Source organism: Elephas maximus, chromosome 3 (genome assembly GCF_024166365.1).
Source record: "Elephas maximus indicus isolate mEleMax1 chromosome 3, mEleMax1 primary haplotype, whole genome shotgun sequence".
Taxonomy (NCBI): Eukaryota; Metazoa; Chordata; class Mammalia; order Proboscidea; family Elephantidae; genus Elephas; species Elephas maximus.
In genome coordinates this window covers 27,847,011-27,869,707 of record NC_064821.1, presented here as the reverse complement: position 1 = coordinate 27,869,707, position 22,697 = coordinate 27,847,011, and the positions used below count along the sequence as shown (strand labels likewise).

General features: G+C 40.5%; 1 protein-coding gene across 1 annotated transcript in view; it reads right to left on the bottom strand.

Moving 5' to 3' along the window:
• Positions 1-22,697, bottom strand: part of LOC126072111 (zinc finger protein 14-like) — an 87,381-nt gene that overhangs the window by 23,894 nt on the left and 40,790 nt on the right. The window lies entirely within an intron of this gene.

Genomic DNA, 22,697 nt, shown 5'->3' with positions numbered 1-22,697 from the left:
ATTTGACTGTATGAATTTCTTTATTCCATCCTCAATTTCTTCTATTACCTGGTCGTTTTTGAGCAAGGGGTTCTGTTTGATTTTTTTCCCTGCATTTTCTGTTGTTGATTTCTACTTTTATGGCTTTATGGTCAGAGAGGATGTTTGTAATATTTCAGTGTTTTGTATTCTGTTAAGGGTTGGTTTATGACCTAATATGTGGTCTATTCTAGAGAATGTTCCATGTGAGTTGGAAAGGAAAGTATACCTGTCTGGTGTTGGATGGAGTGTTCTGTATATGTCTATGAGGTCAAGTTGGTTGACTGCGGCAGTTAGCTCTTCTGTGTCTTTACTGAGCTCTTTCTGGATGTTCTGTACTTCACTGAAAGTGGTGTGTTGAAGTCTCCTACTATTATTGTGGAGCTATCTCACTTTTCAGTGCTGTTAGAGTTTGTTTTCTGTATCTCGAAGCCCTGTCATTGGGTGTGTAAATATTTAATATGGTTATATCCTCCTGGTATATTGTCCCTTTAATCATTATATAGTGTCTTTTCTTATCCTCTGTGGTGGATTTAACTTTAATGTCTATTTTGTCAGAAATTAATGTTGTCACTCCTGTTCTTTTTTGGTTGTTGTTTGCTCGATATATTTTTTTCAATGCTTTGAGTTTTAGCTTTTTTGTATGTTTAAGTCTAAGGTGTGTCTCTTGTAGGCAGCATATAGACAGATATTTTTTAAATCCATTCTGCCGCTCTGTCTCTTTATTGGTGCATTTAGTCCATTTGCATTCAGTGTAATCATGGATAGGTGTGAATTTAGTGCTGTCATTTTATGTCTTTTTTTGTGTATTGTTGACAGTTTCTTTTTTCCACTTAATTTTTTGTGCTGAGTAGTTTTTATATATCGTCTTTTCCTCTTTTTCATTGTTGATTTTGTCTTGGCTGACTCTTTATGTTTTTCTTGTATTTTATTTTGTTGTATAGGATTGTTAGTCTTCTTTGTGGTTACCTTATTATCTACCCGTACTTTTCTAAGTTTAAACCAAACTTTTCTCTCTCTCTATCGCCTTGACTTCCTCTCCATATGAAATATCTATGACTACATTTTTAGTCCTTCTTTATTGATTTAATTTTGTCATCTTTTACATAATGTTATCACTGTTTCCCTGTTTTGAACATTTTTTAAAATCTTGATTTATTTTTGTGATTTCCCTATCTGGGTTGATACTCGGTTGCTCTGCCCTGTGTTCTAGTCTTGGGTTGTTATCTGGTGTTATTGATTTTGTAACCAGAGGATTCCTTTTAGTATTTCTTGTAGTTTTGGTTTAGTTTTTGCAAATTCCCTAAACTTCTGTTTATCTGGAAATGTCCTAATTTCGCCTTTGTATTTGAGAGACAGTTTTGCTGGATATATAATTCTTGGCTGGCAATTTTTTTTTCCTTCAAGGCTTTATATATGTCATCCCATTGCCTTCTTGCCTGCATGGTTTCAGCTGAGTAGTCCAAGCTTATTCTTATTGACTCTCCTTTGTAGGTGACTTTCTGTTTATCCCTAGCTGCTCTTTAAATTCTCTCTTTATGTTTGGTTTTGGCAAGTTTGATTATAATATGTCTTGGTGACTTTCTTTTGGGATCTACCTTGTGTGGGGTCTGATGAGCATCTTGGATAGATACCTTCTCCCCTTTCATGATATCAGGGAAGTTTTTGCCAACAAATCTTCAGCAATTCTCTCTGTATTTTCTGTTTTTTCTCCCTGTTCTGGTACTCCAATCACTCGTAGGTTATTTCTCTTGATAAAGTCTTGCATGATTCTTAGGGTTTCTTCATTTTCTTAAATTCTTTCATCTATTTTTTCTTTGAATATATTGGTACAAATTGTTTTACTTCTGTCTCACTAATTCTGACTTCCATTTCCTCAATTCTCCTCCTCTAACTTTCTATTGAGTTGGCTAATTCTGAAATTTTATTGTTAATTGTCTGGATTTTTGATTGCTGTCTCTCTGCAGATTCTTGCAGCCTACTACATTTTTCATTATGCTTTTGAATAACCTTCTTAATTTCCTTAACTCCTTTATCTGTGTGTTCCTTGGTTTGTTCTGCATTTTGCATGGTCTCCTTCTCTATCTCTTGAAGAGTTCTGTATATTAATCTTCTGTATTCTACCTCTGGTAAATCCTGGAATATCTCTTCATCTGGAAGATTCCTTGATTATTTGTTTTGGAACCCTGTTGAAGTGATCATGGTCTGCTTCTTTATGTGATTTGATATTGACCATTGTCTCCAATCCATCTATAATTTATTGTATTAGTTTATTTTATGTTTGCTTACTATGTCCTAGCTTCTTGTTTTATTTTGATATACCCAATTAGGCTGCTTGAGTGATCTAGCTTGATTATTAGCACCTCTGAAGCTCTAAAGTCCTGTCTCCAGATGGCTAGAGGTGTTACCAGGTATATGAGCCTAGGAGTCCATTCACTTCCCTTGTATGGATTCAGTTCATGTGTCCAGGTATTTGGTCACCAAGTGTGTGGTGCAGGCTCTCACCTACAGTCTTAGAGGAGCAGTAGTGATTGGTTCACTTACAGGTATCTGGTTGCAGCAGGGCGTCACACTCTGAGCCAGCAGGGGGCTGACAACTGACCCCTGAGTGTCTGTGAGGAACATGTGCCCCTGTTCCCTACAGCACACAGGTAGGTGAGCTCTGCAGCTGGGCCATGGACACCCAATGCTTTTAGCTGTAAGGACTGGGAGGCACCACTTATCCTTGGACCTCTTTCATGGGTGGCTACGTGGCATGGGTGGAGCCACGAGTCCTCAGGCCCCTGATGTGGATAGGTGAGGACCCTGCTTAATAGGCAGAGTGGTGTCAACTGTCAAAAACCTGCCTCTCCACTGCACAGCTGAGACAGTTAAAGTCAGACCTCAGGTGCATACACCCTTCCACTGTGCCAACAAGGGCCTAGCTGCTGAAATGGGTGCACAGAGGTCCATGCAGGGGTGAACGGCATTTAAAGTCCGTGGACTGTCTGTGCCTGGACAGGAGCTGCTTGTGCCCTGAGTTCTCAGCATAAGGGAAGTGGCAGATAGTTTTTCCCCCATTTGTTAATTTGTTCCTTCTCCAAGGCCAGAAGAATGGCTCAGGGCAAGCAGCAGGACTTATCTCGGGCCCAGGGAAATCAACTGCCACTGACGCTGGCTTGGGGCCTGGGGCAGAGGGAGGAGGGATCATATAAATTGGACAGAGTTCTTTCAAAAGCGGTGCTTTTAGATCCGTGTGGTAAATTAGATGCCAACACTTAACTTTTGCTGAAAGTGCTGTTCTTCGCTGATTCTGGAGGCGTGAGTAGACTCTGCTTCTTGCTCTCTGTTCTGAGAAAACCGTGTCCAGAGTGCTACCACCAGTCCTGCCACGGTTGCACCAGGGGATCAGTGCTGAGGGGCGCTGTTCTCACCGAGTTAGGTCTGGCAACTCCTTGCTGCTTCTGAACTGTCTCTCCCTTCCCCTACCACTTAGTCCAATGTCGTTAACTTTGCCTTTTCTGTTCAGGGCTCCTAACTTGTCATATATATAATAGATTCACTTGTTTTTTTTGGTCTTTGTTGTAAAAGGTACCACCAGAAGTGTCTGACTACTCTGCCATCTTGGCCCCACCTCCTTTCTTGTCTTTTTACCAACTTCTTGTTTCTTCATGTATAATATCCTTGAAGTCATTCCACAACTTAGATGGTCTTCAGTCATTAGTATTCAGTGCATCAAATCTATTCTTGAGATGGTCTCTAAATTCAGATGGGATATAGTCAACATCATATTTTAGCTTTTGTGGACCTGCTCTAGTTTTCTTCAGCTGGAGCCTGAGCTTGCATATATGAGTGGTTGACGGTCTGTCCCACAGTTGGCCCCCGGCCTTGTTCTGACTGATGATATTGAGCTTCCCCATCATCTTTTTTCCACAGATATAGTTGATTTGATTTCTTTGTATTTCATCAGGCGAGGTCCGTGTATATATCTGCAATTTACGTTGTTGAAAAAAGGTATTTGCAATAAATGAGTCATTGGTCTTGCAAAATTCTATCATCCGATCTTTGGCGTCATTTCTATCACCAAGGCCATATTTTCCAATTAGTGATCCTAGTTCTTTGTTTCCAACCTCGGCATTACAATCACCAATAATTATCAATTCATCTTAATTGCATATTTTGGTGGACTTCAGACTGCAGAAGTTGGTAAAAATCTTTTCTTTCTTCATCTTTGGCCTTAGAGGTGGGTGCATAAATTTGAATAACAGTCGTATTATCTGGTCTTCCCTGTAGGCATATGGATATTATCCTATCATGTATAGCATTGTACTTCAGGATAGATGTTGAAATGTTCTTTTTGACAAAGAATGTAGTGCCATTCCTCTTCAATTTGTCATTCCTGGCATAGTAGACCGTATGATCTTCTGATTCAGAATTGGCAACACCAGTCCATTTCAGCTCACTAATGTCTTGGATATTGATACTCATGTGTTCCATTTCATTTTTGATGACTTCCAGTTTTCCTAGATTCATACTTTGTACATCCCACGTTTGATTATTAATGGGTGTTTGTAGCTATTTGATTATTAATGGGTGTTTGTAGCTATTCTCATAGGTACATCAGCCATATCAGCAAACGAAGTTCCCTAAAGCTTGACTTTCTGTCATTAAGTTTGACTCCACTTTGAGGAGGCAGTTCTTCCCCACAGTACCTTTAATAAATGCTGTATGAGATTAGTTGAACTGATTTGGTCTGAGCCTCTGTCAGTCTGGTCAGATTAATCATTGACTGACAAAGTGACATATTCATGTGAAAATTCATCAGAAACCAAATAATATAGGACCCAGTGGTGGATCGTTGAGATACATTCCTCCATGGGTCTCATGCTCCTACACATCTTGCTGAGCATACAAAGAATGCAAGGCCCTTACCTCTCCTTACTCATGCCATTTCTCAGGGCTGTCTTTTCAGCGAGCAACCTGGAAAGATGAGATTCATTCTGTCTTTGGGATAAAGAGTAGGCTTGCCTACTGTCTGCTATAAAACAGTGAGTTTCCTAACCTCAGTGTCTCTCTCCTGTAACACAATCCAGTGCATATGAAAGCATCATCTAGGGATTGCCTCTGAGGAGCTGGGAGGCAAGGGAAATCAATGTAAAAATGCTGATACATGCTGCCGTAAAGTCCTACTGTTGTGGTAAAGTCCATGCTATAGTAATGTCTTTTGTCTCTGAATCCAGAGTTTCAGATCTTCTGCCAGCTTCCATTAAAGACTAACAGGCTAACTTACTAGCTTTCAAATAACTACAATCAAATCTCAGGTCCAACATTTTTGGCAATGAAGATGGCATGCTGACAGAAACATGGCTTTCTGGAAGAGGAAGGGCAAAGTTTACCTGTGCCAGGTTCAGAGATGTAGAAGACCGTGATAATCAGTAATGAACTCTTCCCACAAGAGGAGGGGAGTATGTGTCCTCTAGTTTCCTACCTATTCATGAGGCTGAGTACCAAAAGGTAAGATTGAAACAAGTCATCCAAATGACCCCTTGGTCATTGTTCAGTCCCTTCTGAGTGGGTATAGGAAGGAATGTTATCCTTATAATGGAGCTAAAAGTTCTGCAGCCCCAACCAAAAACAGTCAGAGGATCCCTGAAGCTGAAACAAATTGTGTTAACAATGAGAATCTTTCCATTTGATAGTTTTGTGGTTTTAGTTGCCACTGGGTTGGCTCCGACTCATGGTAACTGCCTTAGTTATCTAGTGCTGCTGTAACAGAAATACCACAAGAGGATGGCTTTAATAAAAAAAATTATTTTCTCACATTTTAGGAGGCTAGAGTTCCAAATTTAGGATGCCAGCTCCAGGGGAAAGCTTTCTCTCTGTTGGCTCAGGAGGAAGGTCCTTGTGTCTTTGAGCTTCTGCTCCTAGGAGATCTTCATGTGGCTTAGTATATCTCTTCCTCCCCCTCTACTTCTCTCCCTTGCTTGTTTTAATCTCTTCTATATCTCAAAAGAGATGGACTCATGACATACCCTACACTATTCCTGTCTCATTAACATAACAAAGACGACCCACTCCTAAATGGGATTATAACCACAGGTATAAAGGTTAGGATTTATGACACATTTTTGGGGGACACAATTCAACCTTAATAGTGACCTTATGTATAACAGAATAAAATACTGCCCAGCTCTGCTCCATTCTCATAATTATTAGTGTACTGGAGTCCTTTGTTGTGGCTACTGTGTCAGTCCATATCATTGAGGGTTTCCCACCTTTTTGCTTCAGGTGAACTGAAAGCATTAGACATTTGGTTGAGCTGTGAGTGAGCAGCATGTCAAAAATGAAAGTGAATGTGATCATTGGCCCAGGGCTACTCTCTCCTTCCATGCCTCTGATCCCTCTCTCTGTGTCTTTATGTGGGACCAAAAGGCATATGTACTTTCGGGTATTCTAGGAAACTTCAGGGAGAGGAGGGACCCAAACATTTGTGGTTCTGTTGAAGAATGAGAATTCCAGAACACTTAATTGTGCTTATGAACCTGTACATGGATCAAGAAGCAGTAGTCCATATGGCAAGGAGGTTACTACAAGATTTTAAACTAGAAAAGGTGTGTGGCAGGGTTGTGTCCTTTCACCTTACTTATTCAATCTATATGCCGAAGAAATAATTCAAGAAGCTGGGCTACATGAAGAAGTATGTGGCATCAGGATTAAAGGAAGACTCATTAACAACCTGAGATATGTAAATGACACAACCTTGCTTGCTGAAGTGAAAATGACTTGAAAGTCTTACTGATGAAGGTAAAAGACTACAGCCTTCAGTATAGATAATATCTGAACATAAATTAAAATCTTTACAAATGGACCAATAAACAACATTATGATAAATGGCAAAGTAATTGAAGTTCTCAAGGATTTCATTCTACTTGGATGCACAATCAATTCCTGTGGAAGGAGCAGTCAAGAAATCAAATGATTTTCTTACTCAGGGAAGCAACCGGGTCAGTTATGTTTAGTTCACCTGCTTTCCCAGGTGTTATTTCCACCTTGCTTTGAACAAAGGCTGAAGTTGATACAAAGAGTTGAAAGAGGTGGCTCTGGAAGATTCTTATTTTCCCTCCTCCTCTTCGTTATCATTCCTCCCACTGAAGGACACACTTTTGTGGCCATGGTATTTTGCAAAACATCAAGGAATCCTTACCATAATCCCTCCACCAAGCCAAGTGTCAACATTTCAAGATGGTTTAGACAGACCATTGTTTGACCCTTTGCCACAAATACAAGAAATACAAGGAAACAGAAGTTGGCTTTGAGGGACTCTGAATCAGGGAGCAGAGGAAAGCAGCGGGGAACCACAGACAGGCAAGAATCAATGAATTGAGTCACATATGGTAGAAAATCACTTCTCTCAATGTCCCTATCCCTCCTGCCAGCCACATGGGTCACCAGCTGCTGTGAACTGGCAAAGTGGCCCCAGAAAAAGAGCCTGTTTCCCCAATGACCACACCCCCTGCCCGTACAAAAAGACAGGTCTCCAAGCTTCTGCTCTAAAATCAACAAGGCAGACTTTCCTGGGGATCCGTTTGGAGTGTGCCAGCACCTCCCCCACATGGACACTTGTCAGCTGCAAGCCTACTGGGAATTGCTAGAGAAATGCCCCTGCAGTGGAGTCTGCTCCCATAGTCAACACTCTACCTGCCTCCCTGTGCACCCCATAGCTCAGGCCTCTGAAATCAACAGGACAGACCTCCCAGGGAGCCAGTTTGGGTCTGCCTGCTCACCCTTCTGGTCAGCACTGAGGACTACTGACCAATGCAGCTGTGTACTAAGAAAGAGGCATCTTGAGTGGAGGCTACACCCACAGCGAACATACCACAGATGGTCTTTGATAGCACCAAGACAGACCTCCCTGGGGGTCTATTTGGAGCATGACAACTCCTTCCCCACCTGGACACTGTCACCTACAAGCCTGCAGTGAATTGCTACAGAACATCCTGGAGTGGAGTCTACTCCCACAGTCAGCATTCTGCCTGCCTCTCTGGGCACCCCATAGCTTAGGCCTCTGAAACAAAAAAGACAAACCTCCCTGAGGGTCAGTTTGAGTTAGTCTTCCCCCAGTTCTGGTTGGCATTGAGAATTGGCATCTGAGGCTGTTCTGTGGTAGGAAGCAGGCATCTTGAGTGGAGGCTGCATTTACAGCCAACAATCTACTGGGGGGTTGGAGGTGGGTAATGATAGCAACAAGGCAGACCTATGTGGGGATCTAAGCAGAGCATGACACTCCCTCCCCACCTGGTAACTGTTGGTTGCCAGGGTGTTGCAAACTGCTACCGAAGGCCCCTAGAATGGAGTCTACTCCCATACTCAGCACTCTGCCTGCCTCCCTGTGCACCCCATAGCTCAGGTCTCTGAAACTAAAAGGACGGACCTCCTTGGGGTTCAGCTTGGATCTGTCTGCTTCCCCTTCCATTCGGCTCTGAGGGCTGAGGCTGCTGTGTGCTAGGAAGCAGGCATTGTGAGTGGAGGCTACACCCACAACCAACATAGTATGGGATGGGCTCTGGTGGCAGTAAGGCAGGCTTCCCTGGGGATCCATTTGGAGTGTGACTACCCGTTCCCCAGCCAGTAACTGTCATCTGCTGGACTAAGAACTCCTACATAGGGTTCCCTACAGTGAAGTCAGAAGGTGGGTCACCTAAGTGGAGAATGCACCCCAACCACCACACAGCCACTGAGGCTCTGAAACCAAGAAGACAGATCTCTCAGAGGTCCTCTAGGGAGTGCCAGCCCCTCCTCCTGAAAGGGAGGAAAGTCTGCCTGGGCTCCCCTGAATGCCTGCTCAGATATAAGCATCTCCAGAAGGAGATGAGAGAGAGAAAGGGACGGAAAGAATATTTGTAAAATAATAACAGAAAATGTCCCCAGTCTAACAAAGGACATGATGCGTATATTAGGCCCCTTGTTCTTGTCTTATAATTCCATTAAACTATGCTCAGCCTTCTTGAGCCTCCATTTTTGTTGCTCTTCAGCATCTGTAATTTTAACTATCCTACCCTTTAACTTGCTCTTTCTTCTGCCTGATTAAATCTGTTGGTAAGTCTTCCTATTGTGTTTTCGTTTTGGTTACGTTCAGTTGCAATATCTTTTTTTAGATCCTCGTTTTGTTCTTGCATTGTTTTCTTTATTTCTTTGATATCTTTGTGACTTCCCTTAGCTCTTTAATTATGGTTAATGTTGTTGTATTATACTCTGTCATTTTTCTTTGTTAAAGCCATCCACTTGTGATATTTCTGTTACAGCAGCACTAGATAACTAAGACACTAGCCACTGGCTTCTCTTCTCTAGCTATGAGACTTAGATGGCATTATGAGGCTGTTTCGCCTGTACTGAAACTCCATTGTGTAGCGTGGCCCCTTCATCAGTCATCCTCGCTAGATCTTCTGGATAGCTTGCTGTGGCTTCTACATCAGCACTTGCTGCTTCGTCTTACACTTTTACGTTATGGAGATGGCTACTTTCCTTAAACCTATGAACCAACTTCCACTAGCTTCAAACTTTCCTTCTGCAGCTTCCTCACTCTCCTCTTTTAGCCTTCATAGAATTGAAGAGAGTGAGGGCCTTGCTCTGAATTAGGCTTTGACTTAAGGGAACGAACATTGTACCTAGTTTGATTTTCTATCCGGCCCACTAAAGCTTTCTCCACATCAGCAATAAGGCTGTTTTGCTTTATCATTCGTGTGTTCACTGGAGTGTTGTTAGGTGCCACCGAGTCGGTTCTGACTCATAGCAACCCTGTGTACCACAGAACAAAACACTGCCTGGCCCTGCGCCATCCTTACAGTCCTTAGTATGCTTGAGCCCATTGTTGCAGCCACTGTGTCAATCCATCTCTTCGAGGGTCTTCTTCATTTTCACTGATCCTCTACTCTACCAAGCATGATGTCCTTCTCCAGGGACTGATCCTTTCTGACAACATGTCCAAAGTATGTAAGACGCAGTCTCACGCTCACTGTCCTTGTTTCTAAGGAGCATTCTGGTTGTACTTCTTGTAAGACAGATTTGTTCATTCTTTTGGCAGTACATGGTATATTCAATATTCTTTGCCAACACCACAATTCAAAGACATCAATTCTTTGATCTTCCTTATTCCTTGTCCAGCTTTCACATGCAAAAGAGGCAACTGAAAACACCACGGCTTGGGTCAGGTGCACCTTAGTCTTCAAGGTGACATCTTTGCTTTTCAATGCTTTAAAGAGGTCCTTTGCTGCAGATTTCCCCAATGCAATGTGTCTTTTGATTTCTTGAATGCTGCTTGCATGGTTGTTGCTTGTGGATCCAAGTAAAATGAAATCCTTGACAACTTCAGTCTTTTCTCCATTTATCTTGATGTGGCTTATTGGTCCAGTTATGAGGATTTTTGTTTTCTTTACGTTGAGGTATAATCCATACTGAAGGCTGTGGTCTTTGATCTTCATTAGTAAGTGCTTCAAGTTCTCTTCACTTTCAGCAAGCAAGGTTGTGTCATCTGCATAACGCAGGTTGTTAATGAGTCTTCCTCCAATCTTGATGCCCTGTTCTTCTTCATACAGTCCAGGCTTTTTGTATTATTTGCTCAGCATGCAGATTGAATAGGTATGGTCAAAGGATACAATCTTGATGCACACCTTTCCTGACTTTAAACCACTCAGTATCCCCTTGTTCTGTCCAAACAACTGCCTCTTGATTTGTATACAGTTTCCTCATGAGCACAATTAAGTGTTCTGGAATTCCCATTCTTTGCAATGTTATTCATAATTTGTTATGATCCACACAGTCGAATGCATTTGGATAGTTAAAAAAACACAAGTAAACATCCTTCTGGTATTCTCTGCTTTCAGCCAGGATCCATCTGACATCAGCAACGATATCCCCGGCTCCACGTCCTCTTCTGAATCCAGCCTGAAATTCTCTGTAGTAGTACTTTTAATTTCCTTTAAAAACTTTTCCTTTGCATTCACAACTGGGCCAACTGTTGGTGCAAGAGGCCTAGCTTTCAGCCTGTCTTGGCTTTTGACGTGACTTCCTCACTGGGCTTAATCATTTTCGCTTCTGATTTAAAGTGAGAGATGTGCAAATTTTCCTTTCAGTTGAACACTTAAGACACAAGTAGGGTTATTAATCAGTCTAATTTCAATATTGTTGTGTCTCAAGGAATAGGGAGGCTCAAGGAGAGGGGGAGAGAAGGGGAAACAGCTGGTTAGTGGAGCATTCAGAATACACGCAACATATATTATTAAGTTCTCCATCTAATACGGGTGTGGTTCATGGCACCCCGAAACAATTGCTATAGTAACATCAAAGATCTCTGATCACAGATCACCATAACAGATATAATAATAATGAAAAAGTCTGAAATAGTGTGAGAATTACCAAAATGTGACACAGAGACACGAAGTGAACATGTGCTGTTGGAAAAACGGCCCTGATAGGCTTGCTCGATGTAGAGTTGCCACAAACCTTTAATTTGTAAAAAATGCAATATTTGCAAAGCACAATAAAGTGAAGTGCAATAAAACGAGGTATACCTGTATCCAAGAAGAGTCTAATAGCCAAAATATATATAAAACTTTAACATGTTAACAACAAAGACAGCCCAATCGTAAAGGACTTGAATAAATATTTCACCAAAGAGGATATTCAAATGGCCACCAAACAAATGAAAAGATGTTCAGCATCATTAGCCATCAGAGAGATGCAAATCAAAAACACAATGACATATCATTTCACTCCCACTAGGAGGGCTAAGATCTAAAGCAAAACAAAACAGAAAATAACAAATGTTGGCGAGGATGTGGGGGAAATGGAACCCTTTTCCATTGCTGGTGGGAATGCAAAAGCCAAAAAGCCATTGTGGAAAACAGTGTGGTGGTCCCTCCAAAAACTAAAAATAGAACTACCATGTGACACAGGACTCCCACTTCTAGGTATATACCCAAAAGACTTGAAAACAGAGACTCAGAAAGAGACCTGTACACTAAAGTTCACTGCAGCACTATTCACAATAGCAAAACGGTTGAAATGACCTAAATGCCCATTAACAGATGAATGGATAAATAAAATGTGGTACATACATACAATGGAATACTATTCAACCAGTATGAAAAATAAAGTCTTGATACATGCTACAGTATGGATGAGACTTGAAGACATTATGCTGGGCAAAATAAGCCAATCACAAAAGGACAAATATTGTATGACCTCATTTATACAAAAAGACAACAAAAGGCACATATATAGAGAACAAAGTTTATTAGTGTTTACCAGGGGCAGGAGGGAGGAGGAAAAGGGGGGTTAACAGCGATGAAAAATTGCACTGATTAAGGGTAGGGTTGCACAGCCAATTATTGTAATTGCTGTCAATAAGTAGTACACCTGTAAAAAGTTGAATTGGCAAAAGCTGGGTGATAGGCACATTTACAACAATGACAAAGAAAACGAATAGTTGCTGAGGCTGCTTATGTACAACCAAACACCTCGTGGGATTGGGTTCCTTGGTTTGGAGGTTTGGGGTCATGGTTTTGTGGGATATTCCAGTTAATCGGCCTAATAACATGTTTGATACTTCTGTTCTACCTTCTAGTTTGTGGTGTAGTGCCTGGGGTCTTTAAAGCTTGCAAATGGCCATCCAAGGTACAACAATTTGTCTCAATTCACCTGGAGCAATAGAGGAAGTGGGAGAATCAGGAATAAGAAGAGGATATGGGATGTGTGGCTGATTGCCTCCATGAACAACTGCCTCCTTTGCCATGAGACTACTTCCATTACTGAACATTTTATCCAAGATTCCATAAAAGAATCCTGATCAAAAAGGGGGAAAATGCAGAACAGAATTTCATATTCTCATGGACTCTAGAGTTTCTGGAGCCATGGAGGGTGAATGAATCCCTGAAACTTGCCCTGAGATAATCTTAAACCTTAAACCAAAAATATCCCCTAAAGTCATCTTAAAGCCAAACAATAGTTTATCATAACTAGTCTAAAAGGTCTGCCTTGAGCATTGTCTTAGTTATCTAGTACTGCTATTAACAGAAATGCCACAAGTGGATGGCTTTAACAAAGAGAAATTTATTATCTTACAGTCTAGGAGATTAGAAGTCCAAATTCACGGAACCAGATCCAGGGGAATGCATTCTCTCTCTGTCAGCGTTGGAGGAAGGTCCTTGTCATCAATCTTCCGCTGGTCTGGGAACTTTTCAGCACAGAGACTCGAGTCCAAAAGATGCACTCTGTTCCTACTTTCTTGGTGGTATGAAGTCCTGTGGTGCGGTTGATTACTTTTGTGTGTGACCTTTCTAGCCATGGTCTTGTAACTCCCACCCAGGTGGTTGCGTGGGACTGTATGATAAGGTGATTGTGACCCACAAAGGGAATTGATCAGTTTTGCTTTAAAAGAGAGTCAATTCCAGAGCAGAGAGAAGGGTCCTACCACCACCAAGGAAGAACAGCCAGGGGCAGAGAGCGCATCCTTTGGGTCCGGGATCCCTGCTCTGAGAAGCTCCTGGAAGCAGGAGACCAAGAAAGAGCAAGTTGTAGCCCTGAAGATGGTGAGAAGCAGTGGCAGGAGAGCCATGGCAGCAGGAGACGGCTCAGTGGGTTTCCCAGCCCAGGGAGAGAGAAAGCTGAGTGCCTTTGGGGAGAAGCCAAAGGCCAGGAAGAAGCATGCTTGTGCTCATGGCTGGGAAGAGGCTGTCCTGATGGAAGAACTGTATCTTGAGTGTCCCTGAGCCTGAATTGTAACTGTTACTTCCCTAATAAACCCCCTAATTGTGAGTATGGTCTGTGAGTTCTGTGTGGCCATTGCAGTGAATTATCAGACTCAGCAGAGAAGTAGAGAGTGCTGTGCCAGGGACAGCTGGTGTCAGAATTAGTAAAGATGGTGGAGAGAAGAGGCTTATCTGACCTCCACTTCTTGGGAGTCAGCTATTGTGCTGTTGATCTTGGTTCTCCTTCCCCTGGTGGGGTTGGAGGAGGTCAGACACTGCCACCATTCCATTTTTACAGGTCCTCATTTCTGTCTGCTTGCTTCCCTCTTTTATATCTCAGAAGAGACTGACTGTACACACAATCTAATCTTGTAGTTTAAGTCGTGCTTCCTTAACATAGGCTATAACATAGCTGCCGTTAATCCTACCTCATTAACATCATGGAGGTAGGATTTACAACACATAGGAAAATCTCATGAGATCATAAAATGGTGGACAATCACACAATACTGGGAATCACGACCTAGCCAAGTTGACACACATTTTTGGGGGACACAATTCAATGTATAACAAGCATAATGCTTTTTAAAGAACTATATAAGAACAAACTGACGACAGCAACTCAAAAAATTAGATAGGAACTTTAGGGGGCAGTGAGTTTATGTTAATGAGGGAGAAACAACTCAGAAAAGGAGGGTGAGAATGGTTGCACAAATTGAAGAATGTTATCGATTTCACTAAATTGTACACGTAAAAACTGTTGAATTGGTGTATGTCTTGAGTGGATATTATCCATAACAACAACAACAAAGTAAATTTAGGAAAAAAAAATCAAATGATGTATTGCTTTGGGCAAATCTGTTGCAAAATACCTCTTTAAAGTGTTAAAAAGGAAAGACGTCACGTTGTTGACTGAGCTGTACCTAACCCAAGCCATGGTATTTTCTATCGACTCATGCACATGAAAGCTGGACAATGAAAAAGGAAGACTGAAGTACTGAGGCATTCAGATTGTGTTGGCGAGGAATATTGAATATACCATGGACTGCCAGAAGAATGAACAAATCAGTCTTGGAAGAAGTATAACCAGAATGCTCCTTAGAAGCGAGGATGGGAAGACTTCATTTCCCTTACTTTAGACACGTGATCAGGAGGGACCAATCTCTGGAGAAACACATCATGCTTAGTAGAGGGCTAGTGAAAAAGAGGAATCCTCATGAGATGGTTTGACACAGTGGCTGCAACAATGGTCTCAAACAGCAATAATTATGAGGATGGCACAGGACCAGGCAATATTTTGTTCTGTTATACATAAGATCGCTATGAGTCAGAGCTGACCGAGGGCACCAAACAACAAATGTTTGGAGTAGCTTTGGTTTGTGAATATACTTTTTCAACAGTAAATTTTATGAAATCTAAATACTAATCAAGAATTTCCAATGAAAATTTTGTATTCCATTGAGATGTGCTGTTTGAGTATTCTGGAAGACTCAGAACAAAGGGAAGGAAATAGAAAATGTCCCGTAAATAAATTTATATCGATTGCTTTATTCATTAATTTAATCAATACTTTTTATATTGGTAATAACTGTATATATTGGGTTCAATAAGATTTTCCATTAAAAATAAATTTAAATTTAACATTCTAATATGGCTACTAAAATATTTAAAATTACATCTACATAAATATTTTAAATTACATTTAAACTTACATTTTGCAGTACAACTCACTTTGATATATGTGTGTGTGTGCATGTATAAAGTGCAGGCAAATGTTCTATGTATAACAGATTAAAGAGATCTAAAAATAAAAAGGCAACACGCAAATCTTGTTTGCATGCTAGTTTCAAAAATCTTCCAACTATAATAGATACCTTTGAACAACCAGAGAAACTTTATTTTCTTGGGTCAGACAAGCAGATTTGTTGTTTTGTAGGAGACTGTCGTTATGCTTAGGAGGAGCATGCTAAAGATTAAAGGGTAAAGTCAAAGTCTGCAATTAAACATTATATGTTTCATTGTATTAATGGATATATATGGACAAATGAGGCAAAATCGTTACAATTGGTGAATCTAGGTCAAGGGTTTATGGGTGCTTGTAACTACAGACTTTCTTTAATAACCAGCACCCAAAGCCAGAGAAATTACATCCAGTGTTCACAGGAATGTGCCAGAATCATGTGGAGACGATAAGAACAGAGAGGTGGGAAGGTGAGGACTGGATCAATTTCCACAACTCCAGGACTGGGTTCATGCTGATCCTTACCAGCAATTGCCAACGAAGGTGGGGTACAACACCTACCTAACAGAAGGCTCCATCTGTATTAGTCACCAGGCCCTGCTGGATCTGGGTACAATCCCTTTCCCGGTGCTGAGTCCTAGTATTACTCAGCATTACTTACTGAGACTGCTCTAAGCTCAAGCAGCTCTAAAGCCTGATCATCTTTGCAGGCCGACTCCCATTCGTTGCCTTCCTCCTGGAAAAGAATTCCCTCTAATCTACTTATTCTAGTTAGTAATTCTTTTTCCTCTGAATGGAGCTCCTCATTAAAAGTGAGTTCAGTCTGTCCTGCGACGCCTAGACTAGCACCTGTCTCCGCTACAGCCCCTTTCTGTTTTGTGGGCCAGTGTTGTTGAATCCACCATGCATGTTGTTGCCGTCATATATTAATGATTTGAATGTAGCAAGGACGGTTTAAGCCTCAGCGTTTCTAGAGAAGAGAGAAGCCCTTTTAAGTATTGATATGATTATAAAAGGATTCAGTTAAATTGGACACAGGGAAAGGCTTCAGTCCCAAGCTCATCAGCCTGCCAAACATAAATTCAAAGAGAGATGCTGTCCTTGCTTGCAGGGGCTGCTCTAAATTTTAACAATGGTAGTGGTAAACCTCTAGGTCAATTTAACCCAGCAGATTGCTGAATTTTAGCCAATGAGGGTTTTAAAATCTGGTTCATCTACACTACTTCTGTGAAGGACTGAGGATATTAGGGTACAGTACAGATTACAGGAATCTGCCAATGCCAGCATAATTCCTCTATAACAGAAGAAATAAAACAACTTCCTGTCTGACTCAATATATTCTGGTATCCCAAAAGTCGGTATTATGTATATTGAGAGAGCCTTTACCTGTTCGTTGCAGCACTTTTTCACGATAGCTAAAAGGATGAATGGATAAACAAAATGTGGTATATACATGCAATATTAAGCAACCGTGAAGAGAAATGAAGTTTTGATGCATGCCACAACATGGATGAAGCTTGAAAACATTATGCTGACTGAAATAAGTCAGTTGCATAAGGGCAAATACTGTATGATCTCACGTATATAAACTAAGCAAATATACAGAAACCAGATTATTAATGGTTACTAGGGCTGGAGGGAGTGAGAAAGGAGGGAGTTTTATTTGGCGGCATTCAAGTTATGCTCATAGTGGTGGAATATTTTCAAATAGTATAGTGATAATGGCGGCACAACGTGAAAAAATGTAATCAATGTCAGTAAATTGTAAATGCGGAAGTGTTGTCAAAAACTTGGTGTGTATATTTGCACCATAATTTAAAAAAAGGAAGCGCCTTTACCACTGCCTGAGCATCAGCTTTTGAAGAACGAAAGACGTTAGGTCATTAAGTCATCATATACATGATAACTACCCAAAATCTCTTATCTTCTTCCAGCATTAATTCTGTGAAATCTAACTGCTACGAGGTTTCTGGCAGAGGTAGCTGGAGTAAACTTCCTGCACTTACATCGGAAGTAATATGTAAAAAAAATCTATTGAAAATAGCACATCTTTTTAACATGGTTTGAAAAATTTTCATCTTTCTGTTACGTGGAGTAAGCGTTCAACAACCCAAACTCAAACCTGCTGTTGTTGATTCTGACTCACGGCAACTCCATCGGTTACAGAATAGAAATGAGCTCCATTGGATTTTCTTGGTTGTCACCTTCATGATAGATCTCTAGGACTTTCTTCTGTGGCAATGCTGGGTGGGTTTGAGCCCCAGACCTTTTGAGTAGTATAGTAGCCAAGAGTAAACTGCTTATGCCACCCAGGGACCAAGTAAGAGTCTACTGACTTTAAAATTCCTCTTTTGCAAATGATTTCGTTGATGATAGAATAACACAAACCAAATATGGATTGCAATACAGGAGTTACTTTGTTACATAACTCCCATAGTTCAGTAGAATTTGTCTTTGTTTAAAAATCCAGTTGTTCGTTGCTTTTTGTGAAGCACACTTTTAGACATAAACAAAAGTTTCCTGTTGTACTGGAAGTGGGGCTTCTAAGTCTGGGATCTGCCATACTTACTGGTGGCCTTTGCAGCTCTGTCAGTAATTGTTTTTAGAAATTTTATAATTTTCAGATATGAGTAGTCAGTTGTAAAACCTCTAGCAATGCATCTATCAATATTCCAGGAGATATTCTAGAAGTCAAGAATCTTTTATGTTTTTCCAAAATTCCCCTGTTGCATGACAGATACCAAACACGTATTTACTATTAGTATATGTATATTCCCTTTAAGTTCAGTACCACAAATTCCAGCTGCAGTAACTGCTAGTAAGTTGTCTGCTCTTGAGGACTTAATTCCAGAAAAATTAACAAAATTTCATGTAACCACAGAATAGGAAGTCTTAAGTGGGCCACTTTTATCCTGAGTACATGAACCATCAATAAATATTGTCAAATCTACATTATGAACAAGAATAGGCCCATTTAATCTGCAAAATGGACTGACTCCTAGACCGTAACATTTTGCAATCTTCAGTTGATAACAGATGCCCTCAATATTTTATATCAATTTGGCAATATTGCAACTTGTTGAATAAGGCCTTATAGGCCTTCGAAGCAAGAACTAGTAATAAAACCAATGAGTTTTATATTGCTCTTTAGTCTGAGGCTACCAGCAATCATTTACATATCTAGTAATTAGACATCAATCTGGTGAGCCAAATTTCTCTAGGTTTTCCTGTAAGTAACCAGAGAAAATAGTAGGAGCTCTCAAAACCCTGCTAGTCACAAAACTAGACTTCTTAATCAAACATAAACAAGACTTTGGGCTCATCAGCTAGAAGGACAAAAAGAAAGAGAAAAACAGATCAAATACAGAGGAGAAAATGGCAGATGATGGTACTGAGGTCAGAAGCAGAGTAGTTGAGGGTTAGGAACTACAGGGGTTAATGGGACAATGAATTTATTTACTCCCCTAAGATCATGTACAAATCTACATATTGGATGACTATTAAATTTACCTCCCTTACTTACTGGATCCCACATGTGTCTGTCAGTTTGCTGTACTTTGCAGGCCTGTATGTTGCTGTGATGCTGAAAGCTATGCCACCAGTATTCAAACACCAGCAGGGTCACCCATGACGGACAGATTTCAGCTGAGCTTCCAGATTAAGACAGACTAGGAAGAAGGACCTGGTGGCCTACTTCTGAAAAGAATTAGCCAGTGAAAACCTGATGAATAGGAGTGGAACACTGACGATATAGTGCCGGAAGATGAGCCTCTCGGGTTGGAAGGCACTCCAAAAACGACTGAGGAAGAGCTGCTTCCTCAAAGTAGAGTTGACCTTAATGATGTGGATGGAATCAAGCATGTGAGACCTTCATTGGCTGGTATGGCATGACTCAAAATGAAAAGAAACAGCTGCAAACATCTATTAATAATTGGAACATGGAATGTATGAAGTATGAATCTAGGAAAATTGGAAATTGTCAAAAATGAAATGGAATGCATAAACATCAATATCCTAGCATTAGTGAGCTGAAATGGACTGGTATTGGCCATTTTGAATCAAACAATCATATGGTCTACTATGTCAGGAATGACAACTTGAAGAGGAATGGTGTTGCATTCACTGTCAAAAAGAACATTTCAAGATCTATCCTGAAGTACAACACTGTCATTGATAGGATAACATCCATACATCTACAAGGAAGACCAGTGAATATGACTATTCAAATTTACACACCAACCACTAAGACCAAAGATGAAAAAATTGAAGATTTTTACCAACTTCTGCAGTCTGAAATTCATCAAACATGCAACCGGGATTCATTGATAATTACTGGTGATTGGAATGGGAAAGTTGGAAACAAAGAAGAAGGATCAGTAGTTGGAAAATACAGCCTTGATGGCAGAAACGATGCTGGAGATTGCATGATAGAACTATGCAAGACCAACAACTTCTTCATTGCAAATATCTTTTTTCAACCACATAAATGGCAACTATACACATAAAAAAACAACTATACACATGGAGCTCGCCAAATGGAATACACATGGAATCAAATCGACTATATCTGTGGAAAGTGACAATGGAAAAGCTCAATATCACCAGTCAGGACGAGGCCAGGGGCCGACTGTGGAACAGACCATGAATTGCTCACATGCAAGTTCAAGCTGAAATGGAAGAAGATTGGAACAAGTCTACAAGAGCCAAAGTAAGACCTTAAGTATATCCCATCTGAATTCAGAAACCATCTCAAGAATACATTTGATACATTGAACACTAATGGCAGAACAGCAGAGAAGTTGTGGAATGACATCATACATGAAGAAAGCAAGAGGTCTTTAAAAAGACAGGAAAGAAAGAAAAGGCCAAATGAACGTCAGAAGAGACTCTGAAACTAGTTCTTGAATGTCGAGGAGCTAAAGGAAAAGGAAGAAATGATGAAGTGAAAGAGCTGAGCAGAAGATTTCAGAGGCTGGACTGAGAAGACAAAGTATTATAATGACACGTGCAAAGACTTGGGGATAGAAAACCACTTGGCATTTCTCAAGCTGAAAGAACTGAAGAAAAAATTTAAGCCTCGAACTGTGAAAGATTCTATTGGCAAAATACTGACTGACACAGGAAGCATCAAAAGAAGATGGAAGGAATACCAAAGAGAACTATACCAAAGAGAATTGGCTGACGTTCAACCATTTCAGGTGCTGGCATATGATCAAGAACTGATGGTACTGAAAGAAGAAGTCCAACCTGCACTGAAAAAAGACGCTGGTAAAAAATAAGGGTCCAGGAATTGAGGTAATACCAATTGAGATGTCTCAGCAAATGGATTCAACCCTGGAAGTGCTCATTTGTCTATGCCAAGAAATTTGGAAGATTGCTACCCGGCCAACTGACCACAAGAGATCCATACTTATGCCTATTACAAAAATAGGTGATCCAACAGAATGCAGAAATTATCTAACAATATCAGTAATATCACACATAAGTAAAATTTTGTGAACATCAATCAAGAGCTGTTACAGCAGTACATCAACAGGGAACTGCCAGAAATTCCAGGGATATCATTGCTAATGTCAGATGGATCTTGTCAGAGAATGCCAGAAGGATGTTTACCTGTGTTTTATTGACTATTTAAAGGCATTTGACTATGTGGATTCTAACAAGTTATGGTTAAAACTGCAAAGGATGGAAATTCCAGAATACTTAATTGTGCTCTTCAGAAACCTGTGCACAGATCAAGAGGCTGTCGTTTGAATAAAAGGAGGTCAGAAATGGTGCACATCAGGGTTATATCCTTTCAGTATATATATTCAATCTGTAAACTGAGCAAATAATCCATGAAGCTGGAGTATAAGAAGAATGGGGCATCAGGAGTGGAAGAAGACTCAACAACCTGTGTTATGCAGATGGCACAATCTTGCTTATTGTAAGTGAAGAGGGCTTGAAGCACTTAGTGAAGAAGATCAAAGGCTACAGCCTCGAGTATGGATTACACCTCAACAGAAAGAAAAAAAAAATCCTCACAACTGGACCAATAAGTAACATCATGATGAACAGAGAAAAGACTGAAGTTGTCAAGGACTTAATTTTACTCATATTCACAGCCAGTACCCGTGGAAGGAGCAGTCAAGCAATCAAACGATGCGTTGCATTGGGCAAATCTGCTGCAAGAGACTTCTTTATAGTGTTAAAAAGCAATGATATCACCTTGAAGACTAAGGTTTGCCTGACCCAAGCCATAATGTTAGTAATTGCCTCATGTGCATGTGAAAGCTGGGCAATGAATATGGAAGACCTAAGAAGAATTGATGCCTTTGAATTGTGGTGTTGACAAAGAAAATAGACTACACCGTGGACTGCCAAAAGAATGAACAAATCCGTGTTGCTCCTTCGAAGCAAGGATGGCCAGACTTCGTCTCACATACTTTGGACATGTTTTCAGGAGGGATCAGTAAAGTAGAGGGTCAGTGAAAAAGTGGAAGATCCTCAATGAGATTATTGACACGGTGGCCACAACAATGGGCTCAAGCATAACAATGACTGTGAGGATGGCACAGGACTTGACAGTGCTTTGTTCTGTTGTGTATAGGGTTGCTATGAGTCAGAACAGACTCAACGGCACCTAACAACAACATATTTGTCTAAACTCATACTACTGTACATTCGAAAAGAAAATATTTTTAAATTAAAAAAATTAAGGTAATGAATGATGACCGCGGAAAAGTTTTAATTCAGGTAGAAGCAAAAAGAGTAAAGAAATTACTTCATCTCACATTTGGGAGATCTCTGTGAATGTTCCAAGATGGAACTTCTCTAAATGGTTGTCCGCATCATATAAATTTTAAAAAATCTGCCATCATCATGTACATACTATTTTATACCCTATCACACATTAAGCTATGATTCCTTCTGGTGGACTAAATTTTCCTGAAGAAATTCATTTAGTAGCAGTACAATATTATGACATGTAATCAGGCATTTATCTAAAAACTCCCTTCTTGATGGACACTGACACTGTTTCCCCTCTTTCACTATTTCCACAATCTAGCACTATTATCAGTTTTTTTTCGTTTTTTTTTAGCACTATTATCAAGGTAGATCCCTATGCCTTCCAGGGATTTACATAGGATGATCCTGAAAGTGGAATTGCTAGTCCAATGGGAGGCCTAATTTGAAGAGTTTTGCTAACCATGGTCACCATTTCCCAAGCCCCT